This window comes from Coptis chinensis, chromosome 8, assembly GCF_015680905.1.
Source record: "Coptis chinensis isolate HL-2020 chromosome 8, ASM1568090v1, whole genome shotgun sequence".
NCBI lineage: Eukaryota > Viridiplantae > Streptophyta > Magnoliopsida > Ranunculales > Ranunculaceae > Coptis > Coptis chinensis.
The window spans coordinates 75,529,440-75,550,854 of record NC_141463.1 but is presented as its reverse complement, the minus strand read 5'-3'; positions in this window follow the sequence as shown (position 1 = coordinate 75,550,854).

Here is a 21,415-nt window from a genome sequence, read left to right as displayed (position 1 = left end):
AATTTTTGACATTGAAAAAGGATTTTTCTTGACACTTCAACTGGAAGTGTCATAAATTTAATGACGGTTTTGGTTGACTTTTTACGACACCCTCAGTAATGATGGCTAGTTTTCCAATCAGAAAATGTCATGATATGTATTTCATGACAGCTAAAAACTGTCATAAAAAGCCCTTTTTTTAGTAGTGAAGTCTTCCAAAACGCAAGAACTTTACAACAAACATTTTGCAACTCACGTGATATAGAGATGGACTCAAGAGAACCCAACAAGAGAACTCCCGTCTGATATATAACAAACTATCTAACTCCAATTTCAGCAAATTAACATTTAATATAAGCCTTCAAATACTCAAATAACAAGGAGAGGGGATCACCACAGCCACCGCCACCGAGTACTATGATTTCAATTAATAGTTTCACCTAGTGTTCTTGTTGGTCTGGTCATGATGGTAAGCATATGACGATGCAGGTTTAAGGATATAGCTTCGACTCGGGTAGATTTGGAGAGTCGAACACCTTGCAAATATGTTGTTCACCCTTGCCCTTTCTAAGCATTAATCTAACTGTGGCAGCATGAGTTATGACCTGCCCCCTTGCTGGTTTCCTTGGATCAACAATGAACACACCACCACCTGGATGACATGATATGCTAGATGTTATAGTCTGAACAGTCTTTGCTGATGAGATAATGGAAGGGAAAAGGTCCATCCATTTGTTCTGAAAATAGAAGTACATGTCTAATCATAGGCCATGCAAGACATAGGTAGACTGAATTTCAACCATTGGAGTCAGTAACTAGGATCCTACTTTGGATATAACATCATGTTGCTCTTCATATATAGTAGACATATTTCATCCAACAAAATCGAACAAGAAAGAATATGACATAAAACAAAAAGATTAAAAAAAAAAAAAAAAAAAATTACTTTTAGTGTGAAATTTGTTCAACACTAAAGACTACGAGCTTAACAATCTATCGAGAAAGCATCACATATTATACAACTTTAAATGTAGATTTCTTTGAGATTGAGAACTTACAACATCTAAGAATGCATCAGCAAGAGTAACTAAACTAAACCTTTCCATACTAAAGCGTTTCACCTTCCAAATTCTTTCTGTAATTAACAATTTTGAGCCAAGAACAAAGCCAAAGTGTGGTGCACGCAATAAGACTAACATGCACTTACCATTCATTGTCACTTGAATCGCCTAGCTAGCAATATATTTATCAACAGAAATATTGAGCAAAGGAATAAATAATACCTCTTCTTTGAGTCAGACATTTTCAAACCAAAGATGTTGTTCATCGAATGACATTGCTCCTAGAATTGTCGGACCTCCACAGTTAGGACAGGATATGCTCCTCAACGTGGCTTGTAGTCTGTAATCCTCTTTTTTTAGGTTCCCATTTTTGGCTTTGAGTATCACATTCTCGCTTCTATCTTGTTGTGCCTAAATAAACATCAAACATAATAAGATAAAATGTTGTGAAATTTAAAATAGTAGCAAAGTTTATATTATGTTATCACATTAAGTAATCGTTAAACAGGACGAGGCACAAGAATTGGTCATTAATGAAAATCAACCAAACAATTGAACCAAAGTAATGAGCTTAGCTTTTTCTCAATTCATCCACAAGTTTATTTTTAGGTGCATGGATACCATTGTTGCTTGGAAAATGTGCATAATAAAGAAAGTAGAAATGAAAGCTAAGAACACCCGCTTTCATCCGAGTTTGTCGATTTTGGAACCAGAACTTACCTTGACGAGGTTTAAGTCCAAGTTCTTGGCTGAGTTTCTTGGCCTATGATAGCAAAGAAAGTGTGCTTCATGTGTAGGTACCAAAGGTGAGAGATACTGCGACTCTGCATACATCTGCCAAAAGATTGAATAGAAGAGTGTACAAAGTGCTCTCAGACTTTTATAAATGAATGTACAAACATTGAAAGAACAAAATCAGAGGTTCAAATGTCCACCATATTATTACCAAATAAAGGGAGCCATCTGATCTTAGAGGTTCAAATCTAACAACAAGTGATCTGATCTCCATGAGAATCTACATAATTAAAAAAAAAAAAAAAAAAAGGACGCCCATCTCTCTCTTTGGCTGACTTTTGTTAATTTTTCAATAAAAAAAAATAGTATAAAACTAATGATTTACATTGATTGGGACCCATCAGCTGGTTATGTTTACCTGTCAAGGTCCTGAATTTGTACAAGTGTACATGAGCTAAAAATAATCGCAAACAAAGGATTAGAGATAAACACCATAAATGAAAAACTAATTATTAGTGAAATAGTGCTCCAGTGTATAGTACAAGCAAAGTGTGCAACTACAACTGTCTTTAGAATACTAAAGCTTAACATTATTCAAATTTGACAAAGCAAGGAGTAAGGAATCGATAAATACAAATCACAAGGTGTTAGATGTGCAAAGATAAGAAAGTGCTTCTTAATTTCCTGTAATGTCATGGCCAAAATCCTTCTGACTTCTACGCAGATGTACACGGCCCTTACTCACACCTTGTGTTCTTGTACAACAATAATGCCATGTCAAGCCAAAAAAACCAAAACTAGTATTAAACTGTTAGTTATGTGTTTCACCGACCTGAAAGAGATAATAGAAAATACAAAGCCTATATAGATCTTCGCTACTCTGCAATCAACAAGTGACCCAACCTTTCAAGTAGTAAATGAGATGTGCTCATTCCATATCACAATGTCAAGCTACTGCCTCCCAATATGATAAAGAATTATTGATCAGTTACTATCGTCTTCCTTCACTATCTGCATCACAATTCCACCATTTAAAACCCATCCAAATCTTTCACACATTATAACCCCAATTTTTAAACAACATAAATTACATTATTTGAATTGAAAATAACTATTATATTATGAAGTCTAGCTTGTTCTAAAATTTGTTTGGTTGTTGTTGATTTTTCAAAATTGTTTTTACTTGAATTGTTTGTTAGAATTTGTGTGGGTATTTTAGAATCATTTTTGGGCTTGAAAATATTGTTAAAATATACACATTCATATAGGTATGGACCTTGGGTGTTTTTAGACCCATTTGAGGCCCATAGATTAACTTAAATAGATTTAAAACATTGAATAAACAATACCTACGAATTTCCTCTATAAAAATCTCATTATCCAAAAACAAAACCCTAGCCTCTATTAAAAAGAATATTTTTGATTGAAAGAAATAAAAAGAAGGGAAAGAAGAAGAAAAGGGATTGGAGAAAAGGAATCTTATATGGGTATTCTTTTGCAAATTCAATTTCGGGTGAGCAGTCTTAACTTTATTTTCATATAATTGATTTATTACTATGATTTAGATTAGTTGCATATTTAATTCTCTATAATGATATAGAACTTTGAGATCAAAATTATTTATTTAATTAGAGACTTTCGGTATATTGAGTTACTGACACAAAAAGTTTAGCTTTGATATATAGGTGTTGTTGTGTTCAAGAGTACTTGTATAAGATAGTGAGCAAACCATATGTTTATTGATTGATTGGTAGTATTATATAGGCCTGTAACTGTTTTGAATGATGTGAAGTCATTGGATTCATGTATAGGGTTTTGATTTTCAAAATTTCAGAACTGTTCTTAATAATTTAAGCATAGAAAATTCGTTTTTTATCTTTTTCATATGAATCCAATGCCTGTTTTCTGTAGACACACATATCTACAACTTTCGTGTTTTGTAAAATTTCATATCTAGTCGTTTTGCATACTGAAATTTAAGTTGAAGTCTGACGCAGAAACTGGGACTGAAACTGAGCAGTCTGAAATAATAAAATCATATAAAATAAAATATTTACTCTTTTGTGTTGATTCCAAAACCATTAGAATCTAGACTTACAGAGGTACAACCTCATACTTTGACGCTAGTTCATACTCGTGTTTAAGATTATGAAAACTAACTTCAATATATGATAACTGTTTGTGCACATATTCTGGATATGTTGCATTGTAGGAAGTGTATAGAACACTATACTTTGTAGATTTGTGCAAAACCAAAACTTAATGAAACCTTAGAGATTCGTTTATCCGACGTAGTAAGCCTCACTTAATTTGGATGAGTGACGGAAAAGATATGACCTCGACAATTCTATGCGTCAGAAATTCTATTCGTCGTAAAACAGTTTTCTGTATAGGGTTTAATCACAAATTGCATAAAGCTAGGGGGAGAGTTTGAGTTTTTGTAAAACATGAAAAGTTGAGTTTTATAAGTCTTCCTTCTAACTCAATTGGCCTCGTCATATTCTGAGGTCTGTGGAGGTAGATGTGATGTCTGGAAGTTTGACTGGCAGAAAATAGTGCGTCAGAAATCAGTTTCTGTGCACTGTGTTCTAACCTAGTTTTCGTATACTTAGAATGAGATTGAGTATTTTTGTGAAACATAAAAAAGTAAGTTAGGTGTGTTAAATTTTCAACACATAAAGCTTCGATGTATTTGGATACTTGTGGAAAGAGTTGTTCCATTTGGAAGATAGTCCGTCAGAAATCCAATTTGCTAAAATTAAGATTTTTACCGTTTTCAACCTAAGTTTTTTTTTAGATGGGCTGAGATTGGGACTTCGAGTTATACATAAAAAAGTATGTCTACATACCCTAGTTTCTAAATAATTAAGTTACATGTCATTTGGATGAATGTAGGAAAAACTATAGCATTGACAAGATGGCTAGAAAACCTACCGTGTTATCCTTTATGTGTATGAACCTATTTTGGGAAATATGTCTAGTAATGAACTAAGAGTCTCTTAAACTCTTTTTGGGTGTTTTATATAGTGTTTGTAGCAAACTTTTAGACTGTGGTTTTATTTGGAACCGACATGGTTCATAAGATCATTTTTTTTTAGAATAAAAAAAAGAGAAATATCTATTTGTGAGTTTTTGGATTTAAATGTTCATAGTGTACCTCTGGGTATGAAACTTTACGTATATGATTTTAGGAGTATTTGAAACTTATTGTATATGATTCTATATAGTATAAATTGTTGTTTTCTTTAAAGGTACATACACGGATGTTAATAGTTATTGGTTAAGAGCTACGTAAGGCTTGATTCTAATCTTAAAAGATTGGATACGTAGGTAGCCTTATGTACAGGTGCAGTCACTATATTAGATATTATATATTAGTTTTTGTGATAACTATATGTGTACAATGTTAGTACTTAATTGTATACGTGATTATGGTTGTTTAAAATGTATTCACGAGACATTTAACTAATGCGTTATTCCTGATTGAACTTTTTGATATCTAAGATTTATATAATTGATAATGAGGTGAGTGGATTAGTTATTATGTTTGGAATCTTTAGTAATGAATTATTGTTTGAGACGATGTTTGTTTTGTAATGAAAATATTATAATAATTGAGAACTCTTGATCGAGTGTTAAAATTTGGTGTAAAAGTGTCCGGTAAAAATGTAATGTGTCGCCCACATCTTTAGATCTTCCACGCCTATTTGATGAAAAGAAATGAAATAAAATGCTTATGACTAATGATGTCATGTGAAAAGCCGCCTTAGAGAGGAACTAAGACATTTGCCTTGCGGGTTAATTGTATTCCTTGAATGTACGGGAATGTAGGTGGGTATTCCTTGAATGTGGCGGGAATGACCCAAGGTATTCATTGAATGTGCCATGAATAACCTATTAGTGTTATGATGGGTATTCCTTGAATGTGGCGGGAATGACCCAAGGTATTCATTGAATGTGCCATGAATGACCTGTTAGTGTTATGATGGGTATTCCTTGAATGTGGCGGGAATGACCCAAGGTATTCATTGAATGTGCCATGAATGACCTGTTAGTGTTATGATGGGTATTCCTTGAATCTGGCGGGAATGACCCAAGGTATTCATTGAATGTGCCATGAATGACTTGATATTTTGTTATGCCCAAAAGAGGCTTTGTGATTGTGTGTATGGAAAGCCTAGAGATGGTTGTGACTCACAAGTTACGAGTTTACAAGATGAAAATATGTTTCCTGGAGGCGATATCCCTGCTTGGGACTGATAACCCGTAAAAACTCAACTATATTACTCTAACCTTATTCTTACGGTTTATCAATATTTATTTCCTACTCTCACATATATATTCATTCAATATATAGAGTACGGAATCGTTCCACTCTTAACTCTCTAGACTTAAACGAATTCAACTAATCAAACACAAAGAACAATGGTGAGAGTAATGTGTGATGTGAAATTTCTATTCTACGATTATACGATGGATTCAAATAAATCTAAATTAACTAAACTAATAGAAATAAGGTTTTTGATAACAGAGAAAGTATAGAGAAGAGTAATCAATCCACCTAATAACTAGTTTCATGCAAGAATCGAATTATTCATTGAAAAGAGATCATATTTAGGTTTTCACGTAATGATTCAACCTAAAGCCTCAACCTTTATCATCCCTAGCAACAACCTACATCTCTATCGTCATTATTACTAGCATGTAGGATTATTACAATCAAGTCTCTCGACTTAATTATAATAATCTCTAGTTTAATTTACTATATACTTATTTTGGAAGTCATACAATAAACTAAACTCGTTGAAATACATACACAATTAAACAATTCTACTAAGCAATCTATTCCTCATTAGGCTTCATAATCACTCCCTCTATGGGGGATTAGCCTAAAATCATTATACTATCATTCCCAACACAAGAACAATAATAACAAGTCATAATTTAATAACTAATTTAAACTTTATATATAAATCTAATTTTAACAATAGTCTAAGAATCAAAATGAAGATAACCTAATTTATGAATTTAAAACAACTAAAACTAAATAAGAATTTAATCAATAACTAAATTGAAATGAAAACTAATACTTTATTATAAAACTAATAGTGATTCTAAATAATAATCTACTTTGTTCTAACACTAATTAATTAAAAGTAAAAACTAGATCTAAAATAAGTTATTCTAACTAATTAATGGACTCTAACCTAATTTTCTAATCTAGATCTAAGTAATCTTAAGAGTTAAGTCTTCTCCATACAAATGGAGGAGACCAGATCCACTTTTTCGTGCATGGGCTGAGGAGCCATGTTTTGGGCCGGAAAATCGAGCCCAAAACCCAATTTCTTCAGTCCATAGAGGTCTTTTCAGTTGGATTTGACTTCCACGGACTTTTCACCTACTTCTGCTCCTCTGATTGGGTCAAGACTTGGACCATTGGAAATCTCTTTCTGAGCCGGTCGTTTTGACATAATGTAGACCTAATTCCGAGGTCTGAGTCCAAAGATCTGACGCCTTGAAAAGTTCTCACTGACTTTTTATCTTCACTGTTTACAAAGATTGACTTTGACTTTTCAACTTTGACCGGGCTTTAAAAAGGCTTTTTCTCCTTGAATCTTGGACTTTTATCATAGAACTTCTCAGCAACCAACCCTTGCTCCTTTATCTCGCAAAAGGGATACATTTATGCACATATTCGACTCCAATGCCTAAAATACACAAAAGCACGATAACAGTATTAACTCTTACTTATTAATCACATAATTGATCTAAAGAAATATTGTTAAAGGGGTTAAAACTATAATTTTGGGCTCTTATCAGGGACATATGTCTTGTAGTGGTACTCGATGTGAGTGAGGCACACAGATATGTGTGATTTGGCAAATGTGTGTAGTGCAGATCGTGAAGTAGGAACTAAAAGTTAGGCTATGACTTTTAATAAATTAGTCAACGAGATAATTAATAAGCAAAGTAAAATATTAATTTTACGTGTGATGGAGCTATTGCATATGATGTATATGATTTCTTATGAGAAATGTTTATGTGGTTTGTGTGAGTTGATACTCACGAGGGATGAATGTACTCCCTGGTTGTGACTTTTTTCTCGTTTTCATAAGTAGACGAGTGATATTAAAGTAAAACATTGATTTTACATGTGACTGAGTTATTGTATATGAATATTTATGTATTATGATGTACATGATATCTTATGAGAAATGTATACGTGGTTTGCGTGAGTTAATACTCACGAGGGATAAATGTACTCCCTAGTTGTGATATATTTTCCTCGTTCTCATAAATAGACGAGTGGTTTTTAAGAAAAATATTGGCTTTAAGTATGAGCGAGTTGTTGGACATGATTGGTGATATATTATGATATGATGCATATAATTTCTTACGAAAGAATATGAATATGGTTAGCGTGATATGATGGATATGGTAGTATGATATAAATGTTAGTTAATATTGGTGATATATTATGATATGATGGATATGGTGGTGTGATATAAATGTTAGTTAATATTGGTGATATATTATGATATAATGGATATGGTGGTGTGACATGAATATTAATATTGGTGATATATTATGCCAAATTATATATACCCATGATGGTTACAGTGAGAGTGAAATAGATGTATATTATAAATGATTACGTTTAGGAAATCTAACTTTGTTTTGCAGGAGGGTAGGACTTCTTAACTTTTTATACAAAGACGTTGTCCTACCCTAAGAAGACGTGCTGGCTCAAAGGTAAGGTGTATTAAACTCATATTTAATTAGGTTATCATATGTGCATTTACTAAGTGGAATGTAAGTGGTATTTATGTTGTGAGTTATTTTGGAAAGTGGAAATAATGAATACTGTTATATGAGATTCTTGGAATTGTATATTGGGGGTTGAAATCTTACTTGGGAAGAAACTGCATGCCGTTTTAAGAATACAGAACTAAATTGTCTTCCAAGTTGAAATAATTGTATTAATATATTTCTTGATTTGAAAGATTGAACATATTGCTATACTATTTTATATTTTTAGTCTTAGTCATACCAACAAATTCAATTTGCCGACCCATGTTTGCTTTGTTTTACAATGTGGGTGTGTTCTTGGAAACATAGATGGTGGAGTGCAGTGGATGAGGACACGCGATTTGGATTTGCTTTTGAAGTCTTCTGGTTTAAGTTTTTCTGAAGTGTACAATTTTGTTTTGAGACAGATGTAATAGATTTGGTTAGTTTCTTTGTAGTTTAATAATGTGATTGAAAGATTGTCCCATTTGGTTTTAAATTTTATCTCAGTTTTTTTTATATCGTTGTTGATAATATGTTATTTGGGTTTCATTGTGCCTTGGATTTTCAGATGATTGAATAGGGTGGCAATTAAGATATTTCTATCTTGAAAAAAATTCCCTATTTTAATTTTCTAGAAATTTGGGGTGTGACACACATACATTTCAACTACTTAACTATACCTATCCAAATCATTTCTCCACGTACAAACCCAATATGAGCTGCAACCATAAGAGTGGTCTTGAAGACACCAACTCATTTGTTAATTGTTTCAGCAGCTAGCTATGCAGTCAAACTCCCCTTTTATTCAAAGCAAAGTTACTAAGTCCTCATCAGATTATGTTCAAATGAATATATAGTTAGATAATAATAGTTATTCAATATGAGAAATTGCACTAATACTTATGCCGCTCAATACATGGAACCTTCATGAATTCTACGAAAAACTCAAGTTCCAAGTAATATTCTCAAAAAACATAAGGATATAAGCTACTAGCCTTAATGTAAAAATGAAAGAACTTCTCTAACTACTAATGAATATACTAATTGAATAACTTTTAATCAAATATATAAAAGAAACAATAACTTTAATCACATTCGGATTAGAACTTTCAAATTTCAACCAAAATCAAAAAAAGAAATAATAGCTAATAGTTTAAATTGGAAACTGGCATATCCATACAAAAAACATGCACAATTACAAGAAAGCAAAACATTGAATACCTTCTATTACATAGATACGAACAACAAGCAAAACTTTCAAATTTAAACAATCTAACTTTGAGTTTAATTTGCAATATCGAATAAACAAAGTGTTGGCTACAGTTGAGAGAATACAGAGGGTGTAATTTTTCCATCAATTAACCAAACAAGTAAACTGAAATTTCAAAACTGGACTTTTGAAGCTAAATTTACCAGAGAAAATTCAGGAAAAAACAAATCAAACCTTGAAGATTGAAGATGGGAGATATTGGAACTTGTCTCCTGAATTCTAATCTTGAACCAAAATTCTGAGAACCAAAACAGTACAAACATTGAATTTGACCTTTAAATCCTCAACTACAATAATAAAAGCGAAAAAGAAACGAGATTGTCTTACTAATTTGTCATATCATAATTCATACCTCTATTAGTTGACAAAAAAACAGCGTGAAATTGAATTTAACTCAAAGTTTAGTAAAGTTGAACTTTGTAAACTCAAATTGATCAAACAAAAGGAAAATTTTACACAAAAACACGAATAATCGATCAATACCCTCGAACTCCCTGAATAGATAAATACGATGAGGTGAGGAAATAGAGGGAGTACCTGAGAAACGTGGTAAATCTAGCCTGGGTGTGGAGTTGAGATATAGTGGTGGCCTTTGGTGTGGAGTTGAGGTGGAGAGAAACAGTGGCGGCATTGAGAACTAAATTTTTTTGTTTGTTGTACTTGTTCTTCTCCCTCTTCTTCTACTATTACCGAACCCATTTCATTAAAATCGAAAATAAAAAATTGAAAATCAACAAAATACATACCTTCTTCCAATTTGTGCTTGATTTTCTCAATTTGGAGAAGGGAGAAGGGCAAATCTAGCTATTCGGTTTGAATTTGGAGGTGTTTCGGTGTTGAATTTGGAGGGGTTGGGTTTGGATTTGGAGAAAATTGGAGAGCGAAATAGGAGAGAAAACTCTTCGTAAGTGTTTTATGTTTGAAGCCGAAAATGGGTTGATTTCGAAATTTCGTGATTTTTCGTGCTTAAGGGTTCCTTATTTTAATTTGATAAAATCCAACGGTTAGATTTTTCTTGTCTAATGGCTATTTCCATTTTGACTGTCTACCTAGCCAAACCAATATATATATCTCAAATTGAGTTGTGTTGACGACCCGTGTGTTTTTTGGAGGGAGAATCCTAATTGGCTCACCTAGTGGGGGTAATACTAGTTAACCCAAGTTTTTTTTTTTTTTTTTTTTCATGTGTAAGTAGCTCTAACTTTGTGACCAACACCTTAATGAGCATTGATGAATTGGGCACGTGACATGATTAATAGTTCAATACTATAACTCTCACCGCCACGTGTTGTCCCAGTATAGTGGTATCGCCACATAGGGGTGCTCATTCAGGTTAGGTCGGGCTACTCGTATGTGAAAATTCGGTTTCAGATTACCCAATAACCGAACCGATAGTTTTGGATGAGTCTTGGGTTCGGTTAGAAAGAGCAAAACACCTACCAAACCCTACTTGATATCTGATTGGATCGGGTACTCCGTCGGTTTCGGATTCAATAACCCAACTAAAACCCGGTTCTTCAAACCACCAGAAAATAAAATTAATAAATAAATAAATCTGAGTGTAAGAAAGAGGAGAAAGATAGAGGCAGCACAAAAGTACCCATACAAAAAAAGAATAAAAAGTAGCATACCCAGCCAGGGCCGGCTCAAGCCAAAATGTGGCCTTAGGCTAGAGCTTTATTTACGAGGCCTTTATTTCCTAGACCATCTATAATCACAAAAAAAAATCACTATATATTCACAATTTTATTATAAATTAAGAACGAAAATCTAGTATTATGACTCAAATCGAATGAAAAAACAACGAAAACATAACCAAATAAACATCAAAACTATAAAAAAATAAAATAAAAATAGATTCATATTGAAATAAATAAATAAAATCAAATAATAATAATAATAATAATAAATCAAATTTCACAAAAACTGTGAGTATTAAATGATGAATTGATGATTAACCATTTAGAACTCAAAAGTGAAATTGACAAATGGTTAAACTTGAAATTAGTGAAATAGAACAAGTGAAAGAGAAAAATTTAATGACAATTTCTTTAATTAAGACAGTTTAATTAAGAGAGAGAAGAAGAAAATGCATAGAATGTGGAGATTGTTTCACTAAATGTGGGATTTTCCGATTTGTTTTTATTCTTCCAATTAAACAATTTGATTAAATGAGCACACTCCTATAAAAACTGAAATTACTACGCGCTTGTAGCCATTGGATTAATATTAATACATCGAGATGTCATTTGTGCGGTGGACTATTGGATTGTATACACTCCACATTAATTCACCCCGAAATTTAGTGCGTGGATAGAAAACCCATTTGTAAACAAATTGACTATCATATCCTTTTTTAGTATTTTTTTTCTTTATAAAATTAGGTAATAATAAATAAATATGTGGATAAATTAGGAAATATGAGGCCTTCCAAATTTGAGGCCTTAGGCAGCCGCCTGACTCGCCAAAGGGTTGAGCCGGCACTGTACCCAGCTAGGGTTGTCAATGGGTTTCGATAACCCGATAACCGATCCGAACCAAACCGATAAAAAATGGTTTGGGTTGGGATAATTTGATTTATTTTCTACCGACCTGAAACCAAACCGAACCGAACCGATAAGATATTGGTTTGATTTTGGGTTTGTCCTCCACCGAACTGATATAAACCCGAACCGATAAAATGACATTTTAGTAATATTTATGCTTAATTTTGTATATGTTTATCAATTATGTGATTGAAATTAATTGATTTAATTTAAGATTTAATTGATTTTATAGTTTTTGATTCGGGTCGGTTCGGGTTCGGTTTTGGATTCTCAATTTTCTTATTGGTTCGGTTTGGTTTCGGGTTCTAAACTTTTTTATCGGTTCGGATTCGGATTTTCCAAAACCCGACCCAATCCGATCCATTGATAGCCCTACACCCAGCAACAAAGAAAACCTAAATGGTTCATTTCCCTATGAAATAATGAGCTGCTAGCGAAGATATTTCCCAAAGAGATGATCAATGGTTCTATTCTATGTACGATTGGATATTTAGTTTCTTCACTTCTTTATTTGGAAGCAAAGAAGAGATAAGCCGAAAAGGGCACCATGAGGTGTGTTTGGAAATTAAAGTTGATGTAGACGGTGGAGTGATGTTTTTTTATTTAAAACTAAAACATTTATTAAACCAAATGATATTTACATACGCCCAGGACATCATAGAGAACATGCATATTTACAACCATTGGAGCCTGATGCCACCATATAGACGAAAAAGGTGGAAGGAAAGACAAGTCTCTAACAGGGCCAGTTGATAAGTGAACATTTGATTGCCCCAACAATCGGAAGTTCTTGACTTAAGCAGAACATGTGAAGCTAGAGCGTCTGCAACACCATTTGCTTCTTGATAACACCAACTGAAGTGTACTGCTTGAAATTTATTCAGCAATAGCTTAATCTGAGTAACAATTCTAGCTAATAACCAATGGCAGTTTAAGTTTTCATCAGTTAAAACCTTAAACAGCAATTGTGAATTTGTCTCTACCTCGACCTTCATATATCATGTTTCTACCACAATTTGAAGTCCATATAAAAGAGCTAAGAATTCCAATTCATTGTTGGTTGCGAAAAAAATCGGAATAGCTGCTCCCATTATAAAATTACCTGCTGAATCCCTTAGAATACATCCTCCACCTGCATATCCTGGATTTCCAATAGAAGCCCCATCAGTATTCAGTTTAACAAAGCCGTCTTTGGGTGGGAACCATTTAACATAAACCAGCATTTTTTCTCTATGCATCTGACGGGACATGACTTCCTTGACCAGCTGTATATGTTTCAAAGCTCTTTTGATGTATCGAACTGGATGAGGACTTTTTCCTTGAAACCTTGTGTCATTTCTGGCCATCCAAATATTCCACAAGACCCCAACAAACTAGCAGCACTGCACATCGCCATTTTGCATTGTCCTTATATCTTTTATTAAGCCCGATAAGTGGTCCTTAAAGCTACCATTAATCATATTCCTCCGATCAACAAGTCCGCTCAAGTTTGTTCCACACCAAATAGCTCTAGAAAAAGAACAGTCAAAGAAAACATGAATTTGTGTTTCAGGAAATCTCTCACGCAGGGTGCATTCAGGATAAACATGAAAATGATGAGATGCCAAAATATCTGTTGTTGGGACGACACCTTGCAAGCATTGCCATACGAAAAATCTTTGCTTGAACGAGACTTTCATCTTCCAAACATGTTTGTATACATTGTTATCCTGAACCGATGTATTTGTACCAGTAATCAACTGAATGCAGCCATTGTATGTAGACTTCTCCAAACATTCTCCATTTTCCTCCCATTTCCATATCAAAGTATCCGAGGGGTGTAATAGGCATAGAAACAATTCTCTCCACATATTCTACAGGCCAAAATTCATTTAACCTATCCCAATCCCAAGTATTGGTATCCATGTCAATGAAATAAAAAACAAAGTGAAAAGGACAGTCAGGTGGTTTCCCATTAAGTTCTTGTAAATCCTCAGAATGTGGAATCCATTTTTCTTCTCATGCGTTAATAGAAGTACCAGTCCCAAGCTTCCAAACCGATCTAGCATTAATAATGCTTCGTGTTTCACAAATCCTTTTCCACATTACTGAAGAAGTAGATTTAACTTCCGCCTTCAAAAAACTTGAGTTGTGAAAGTACCTCTGTTTCATTTGAAGAGCCCATAATGATGTTGGATTCAGTAAATCCCATCCTTTCTTTGCCAGTAAAACATAATTTTGTAACTGCAGTTCCTTTATACCCAGCCCACCATTATTCTTTGACATACATGTTAATTTCCAAGGGAAATAATGAAGCTTCCTTGTTGATGGTGTATGGCCCCATAAAAAAGATCTTCTGATAATCTCCATTCGATCCAGTATCTGTGCAGGTAAAATTGAACAGGACATAGCATGAGTTGGCAGTGAAGATAAAACTAAATTAACCAAAGTGAGTCGGCCTGCCTTAGATAAACAATTTGCTTTCTATCCTGCAAGTTTTCTTTGAAATCTTTCCAGTAGAGGACTAAACTTCTGAACTCTACCCTTCCCAATTAAATTAGGTACTCCCAAGTACATTGGCATGACAGAAGTAGAAGGCATCTTGAAACATCTTCACAAAAAGTAAACTAACCTCCGATGCAGTTTGGGGTGATGAATAATTTGAGACTTGGTTTTGTTGATAGTCTGGCCTGACACTCTGCAATACTCCTTTAGCAGATTGTTCAATTGATGCTGCTCATCGAATCCACACTTACCCGGCACTAAAAGATCATCAGCATACATTAAATTAGACACTGGCTGACAATATCTCCCCAATTTGCAACCATGAATGAGCCCCTCTTTGTTCAGTTTCAAGAAATTCAACGATAGAAGCTCTGAACACAATATAGAAAGATGGGGAGAAAGGGGATCGCCCTGTCTTAACCCTCTCGAAGGTTTAAAAAAACCATGTGCAACACCATTTAGAAGCACAAAGTAAGAAACATTCTGAACACAAAACATTATCTTGTTAATCAAGTCCACCGGAAACTCAAACTTGGTCAACATCACTCTTAGAAAACTCCATTCAATTTTATCATAGGCTTTTTGCATATCAATCTTTAAAGCAAAATATTTAGCTTTCCTATTCCCATGTCATCTTATCTTGTGATAAAACTCATTTGCAAGCAAAACATTGTCATGAATACTTCTATTGGGTAAAAAGGCAGTCTGAAACAAACCAATAAGTCTCTGAATGATAGGCCTCAATCTATTTACAATAATCTTGGAGATAATTTTGTAAACAACATTTGTCAAACTAATTGGGCGAAAATATTCCGGGAGTGATGGATTCATGATTTGTCAAATTAATGAAGGAATGATTTAGCTGTAGGGAGAAAGAGCCAGAAAGGAAAAAAGACTTGACTGTCGCACTTACTTGATCACCCACCAAATTCCAGAACTACTGAAAAAAAAAGGCCTAATAACCATCCGGTCCTGGAGATTTAAAGGGTTTCATATGCTTCAGAGCAGCCACAATCTCGTCATTATCAACTCCACTTAACAATTTTAATTTTTCACCTTTATCAAGACATGGAGCTTGAACATTGAAAATCTGCGACATAAGATCAGGTTCCAAAGTAGTCATTGTCTCCTCAAAAAATTCATTGAGCCTATCACCTATTTGTCTCCTTTCAGTTAAAATTCCACCATTTCTATCTCTGATTGAGTGTATGTAATTTCTCTGTCTTCGATAGTTTACCATGTTATGGTAGAACCTTGTATTCTGCTCTCCAAATTGGAACCAATCTAGACAAACTTTCTGCCCCCAATGATTTGCTTGCTACACAAGGATATCATTATGTTCCAGTATCAAATCATTCTCTACTATAAATAACTCCTCCGTCTCATTGTCATTCTCTATTAAACTTTGAATCTCACTTAGTCTCTGTATAACAACCTCCAACTTATGTTCAACCTCGCCAAACACATGCTTGTTCCACCATCTTAAATTTTTATGGAAGGTTTGAAGCTTCTTACATAAAACAAAAGAAGGAGAACCCCGCAACTCATTCTAAAAAGCATCTTTTATCTGGTCCTGACATCCTCCATGTTGCGCCCACATTATTTCAAACCTAAAAGGTCGTCGGACCGTTACCCTGTCTTGAATCAACTTTAAAAACAGAAACTTATGATCAGAACTGGTGGCCAACCCATGCTGAACTCTACAGTTAGAGAATCTTGAACGCCAAACTTCATTTGCCATCATTCTATCAATATGTTCCCATATTCTGTGACGATCATTCTGTCTATTCGTCCAGGTGTAAACACTACCCACAAACCCCAAATCAAACAACTTACAATCATCAATCATATCCAAGAAAGTCCTGACTTTGGAATAATTAAATAGTTTTCCCTCACACTTTTCTTCTGGACATGTTATTTCATTAAAATCTCCCATGAGCAACCATGATTCATCATTTGTGGGTTTAAACATATTAAGAACAGATCACTGTAATCACCGAATGCAAGACTTAGAGTTGTCATACACACACGACAAAATGAAACATTCGTTTACTCCATTCACTTTTATAGAGATTTTACAGTGAATGAACCATGAGTCGGACATAATCACTTCGACAACCACACTTCTTTCCCAAAAGATCCACAAGCCACCAGACAAACCTTGGCTTGGTACTACAAAAGACTCAAAATCCCCTAATCTTTTAATTAAACTGACTCCTTTATTTACAGAACACTTAGTTTCCATAACAAACATAAATATAGGCCTGACATCCTTGATTTTTTTTTTCAGCTCCTCCATCATCGAAGGTCAGCCACTCCCTCGACTGTTCTAGGATAGTAGACTCATGGAATCCTTGGGGTCTGCTTACGGCCAGAACCCTTAACCGACTGATTTTTTTTCCTTTTCCAGCTGAATTCTTCTATAGTATGTTAGGATGCACAGCAGCCACCTCACGGTCATTATGAACAGGAGTTTTTCTTCTTACTTCTCGATCTTCCTCAAAAAACTTTCAACCATTTCATTGAAATTCTCCTTGTCTTGTTTCATCGATTCTTTGGCTGCTACCCCTTGCAATATTTCCTACCTTTTATAAGAGTAACCCTCTTGCTGGACATCATGATCTTGTAACTGCGACAAATCTATAAAATGGAGCTTCTTAGGATCATTAGAAATATGGGCAAATCCTGGAGGGCATTCCAGTTCATGCAAGGGATGAAAATTCTGGAAATCCATTTGAGTTGAAAACCCCATCTGTCCAGGGTTGTGCGCCTCCACAGTTAGAGGTAACTAATCTTGTGCAGTTTGCCATTCATGGTCATTGCTTAGACCAACAGTCGCATTCAGTTGAGGTGATGAGATATCAATGATCATGGGTCCTTTTAATGGTTCAGCAGTTGTATTCATTCGCTTCAAACTCACTGAAGAATCACCTACATTTGTTAGCAGCGGAAGAAGTGGTTGGTTAAGATCAGTACCAAACAACAGCGAGAACCCAAATACAAATCAGTCCCCAATGGGTTTTGGAACAGCACGAGTTTTAGACAAGTAAAACTGAAACCTTTGTCCTCCTGGTGAAACTCTAACTTCATTCCCATGACCTTCTTCTGTTACATTACAAGCTGTGAAATGATGCCCTATAAAGCCACACTTAAAGTAGAAAACTGGAAGATACTCAAAAACAAAAGATATCCAGTCGACCCCATCAATGGATTCCGGTAGAAGAAAGCCTGGAGGAATTGGGTCGTGAACATCAAGCAACACTTTAACTCGAACACAACTAGGTTGTGTTTCAGTCTTAGGATAAATCTCTAAAAATTTTAGATTAGACATATCAAAATAACCAGATTCAACCAGGTTGCCCTCAATAATCTCCTTATCCAAATAAACATCAGGATAGTTATTTAAATGCATCCAAACATAAAACTTTGAGAAATTTAACTCCTTGGTTTCATAAAATTTCATCCATGGAATAATCTGAAAAATGTGTTGAGCTACAATCCAAGGCTGCCCCAGCAGAAATGCAGCCACCTGTTCCTAAGACTCCATCCTAATTTGAAATATTTCATATTTGTACAAAACCATGTCTTCAATCTTAAAAGGGTACCATGCTTTTTCAAGAGCTGATTTGATTGTGCTCTGATTCAGCCTTCCATCCAGAACACGACCAAACAAAGTCATCTTATTGTAGCCCACATATTTTACTCTTCATTTTCTCAGAGCTGGTGATCATAAGAGGATCTGTATAAGGCATCTTCATCTTGGCCTCAAAATCCATAGCTAGAAGTTCAATAGAATTGGGTTTTTTGGAGGGAGACAGAAACTTGTCTGTGTTAGGGCTCATGTAAATAAGGAATTGAAATAACTTGGTTTGAAGAACTGTGAAGAACCACTGAGCTGCCAGTAACCCCTTATATAGCCCAAACTCTCTAGCATTCCAACCACATTCAAGTAGTCTCAATTCAACCTCATTTCTTACCCATTCATACAAGTCCATCTGTGTGAAGAAAACCCAATAATCTATCCATAATCTCTTTGTTATAGAACTAATCCGCCAAATGGCTACCTCTTCACTTAGACCATCATTGCCCATTGATCTCTCAACCCACACTAAGACTGAAAAGTGTCTAGATTAAGGCACCCATCATAACATGTAATTTTTGCTAAATCTTGTTTAGACATTATCAAGATTTGATACCAATCTCAGCAGAAAGCACGATACCCAGGAAAACTATCTCCACATAATAACCGTGTATTACACGTCAAGTATCAGCTGAAGTTAGAAAAGAAGCACAGTATCTAAAAAGAAGTAAACCCCCAATTAGAGTTCTGATCCCACATGCAAAAACTGATATTTTGATGAAGAGACCACGAGACTTAATCCATAGCCCCAGCAAGCAAATATAAAGAAGATGTTCGAACAGCCACCTAGATGCTTTATTTTTTGAACTAACAATGTTTATATTGTAGGATTTTACCATAAAATAAAGGCTTGATGCAATATTGGGCTATTATTGAAAATGGGCCTGTGATGAATAATTAAAAAAGTTGGTTTAAAATTAGGAGTAGAATGGATTGAATTGAAACTGATCGTGAATTAGATATTAAGCTTAAAATTGGATTAAAGTTAAATTAGGTTGAAATTGGATTAGAGATTGGATTAGGGATAGTATTGAGATTTTAATTGGATTAAAAACTGGATTAGAGATTAAAATTGATTTGAATTAGGGATTTAAAATTGGATTGAGATTGAGAATTAGGGATTGAGATTGAAATTGAGATTGAGATTTGGAGTGATATATGTTTAAACTTTTGACTTTTGAGGTGTCCTGTTTTTTGTTTTTATTTTATTAAAAATGTGTTCCTTTTATCTTTTAGCTGGGTGGACAGGTTAGGCTATTTGTTAGCAACCAAAATGTCAGAGCCCAAATAGGTCTGTAAACCCAACATGATGCTTGAGCAGTTGAGCCAGGTAATGTATAGGTAAGACTAGTAACTATTTAAAGGTCAGGTTGTCGGTTCGCTTTTGGGGTCGGGTTATCAGTTTAATTTCGGGTTAAAAGTAAGAGTCGGGTTCGGGCACCAAAAACCCTTCCGAACCTTAACCTCTCTACACTATATGATAGCCGGATCTTTAGGAGGAAAAATTTTCAACCGAACTGTGTATTTGTAATCTCTCTATTTTATGATTTTAGAACCACCTCCCTTAATTATTCTAATCAGCTCCCTTTTTTTTAAACAATTTACCAAAAACTCTCTTATTTTATTAAAATTAGAATTAACTTTATATTATTTAAAATAATTTAGAAAACCTCATTCACGTCACTCAAATTATATTCAAAAATTTTTCAACCGAACTGTGTATTTGTAATCTCTCTATTTTATGATTTTAGAACCACCTCCCTTAATTATTCTAATCAGCTCCCTCCTTTTTAAACAATTTACCAAAAACTCTCTTATTTTATTGAAATTAGAATTAACTTCATATTATTTAAAATAATTTAGAATACCTCATTCACGTCACTCAAATTATATTCAACCCCTCTTAATGTTTTATATTATTTTTTAAATTATAACTGACAGGTTTAAAAATTTGAAAAAACGCCGATGCGTAGCACGGTTCACATACTCGTAGACTCTTTGTAGGGACTAGGGAGTCAAGGAGATGGTCAATAGTGGATTTTGCCATTATGCGGCCCATCTAGTCACAAGTTGTCTCTTTGTTTCCCCTCGCTCTTCTTTTTCTTAAAGTTTGAGCATAATGCGAGATTTGTATGGATTTTTTAACCGGGCTGGCTACGTAGACATACAGAAATGACATACGGAAATCCTATCTGCTTATATAATGAACTAAAAATTGATTTTATGGGGATGTTATCTCTACAACATGGAGATTATCTCCACAAAAAATCAGCTCCTTTTAACATGTCTAATCCTACCAAAAATTGAGTTCAAATTATAAATTTATCTGACGGTCCAGAATTTTGACACTCTTTTGACAAGACTAGACACATCTGATTGAGCTGATTTTTTGTGGAAATACTATCCATGATAGGGAGATAATATCTACCAAAAATAAGCCATTAGAGCAATATACAAATCCTCTTTTGGATTGCGTATGTCAATTACATATGTCATTTCTGTATGTCGACGTAACCAGCCCGTTTTTTAATATATGCTAATTTAAACATTTTCAAAGGTAGCGTTAGAAGTTAGAACGATGGTTTCAATAAAAAATTAAAACTATAAAACAAAATCAAACAACATTGTGTGCACTTTGCACTAGGCAATAAGAAGAGATGGATGGAGTTTACCAGAGTCGTTTTTTTTAGCCTTGTCCGAGTCTTCTTTGATTCTTTTTAGGATTAAATATTCACTCCAAACTTGTTTAGTTTCCCTCAAACTTTTCTTTACTCCATCATTTCAAACTCTCCCTCCACCATTACTGACCTTTAAGTGGAAGTTAAGACTGTTTGCACTTTGCGCGCCATTTTCTCCTAAATGTGCTACTAAAGTAAACTGTAAAAGTACTTCCCACGGGTCCCAGTAA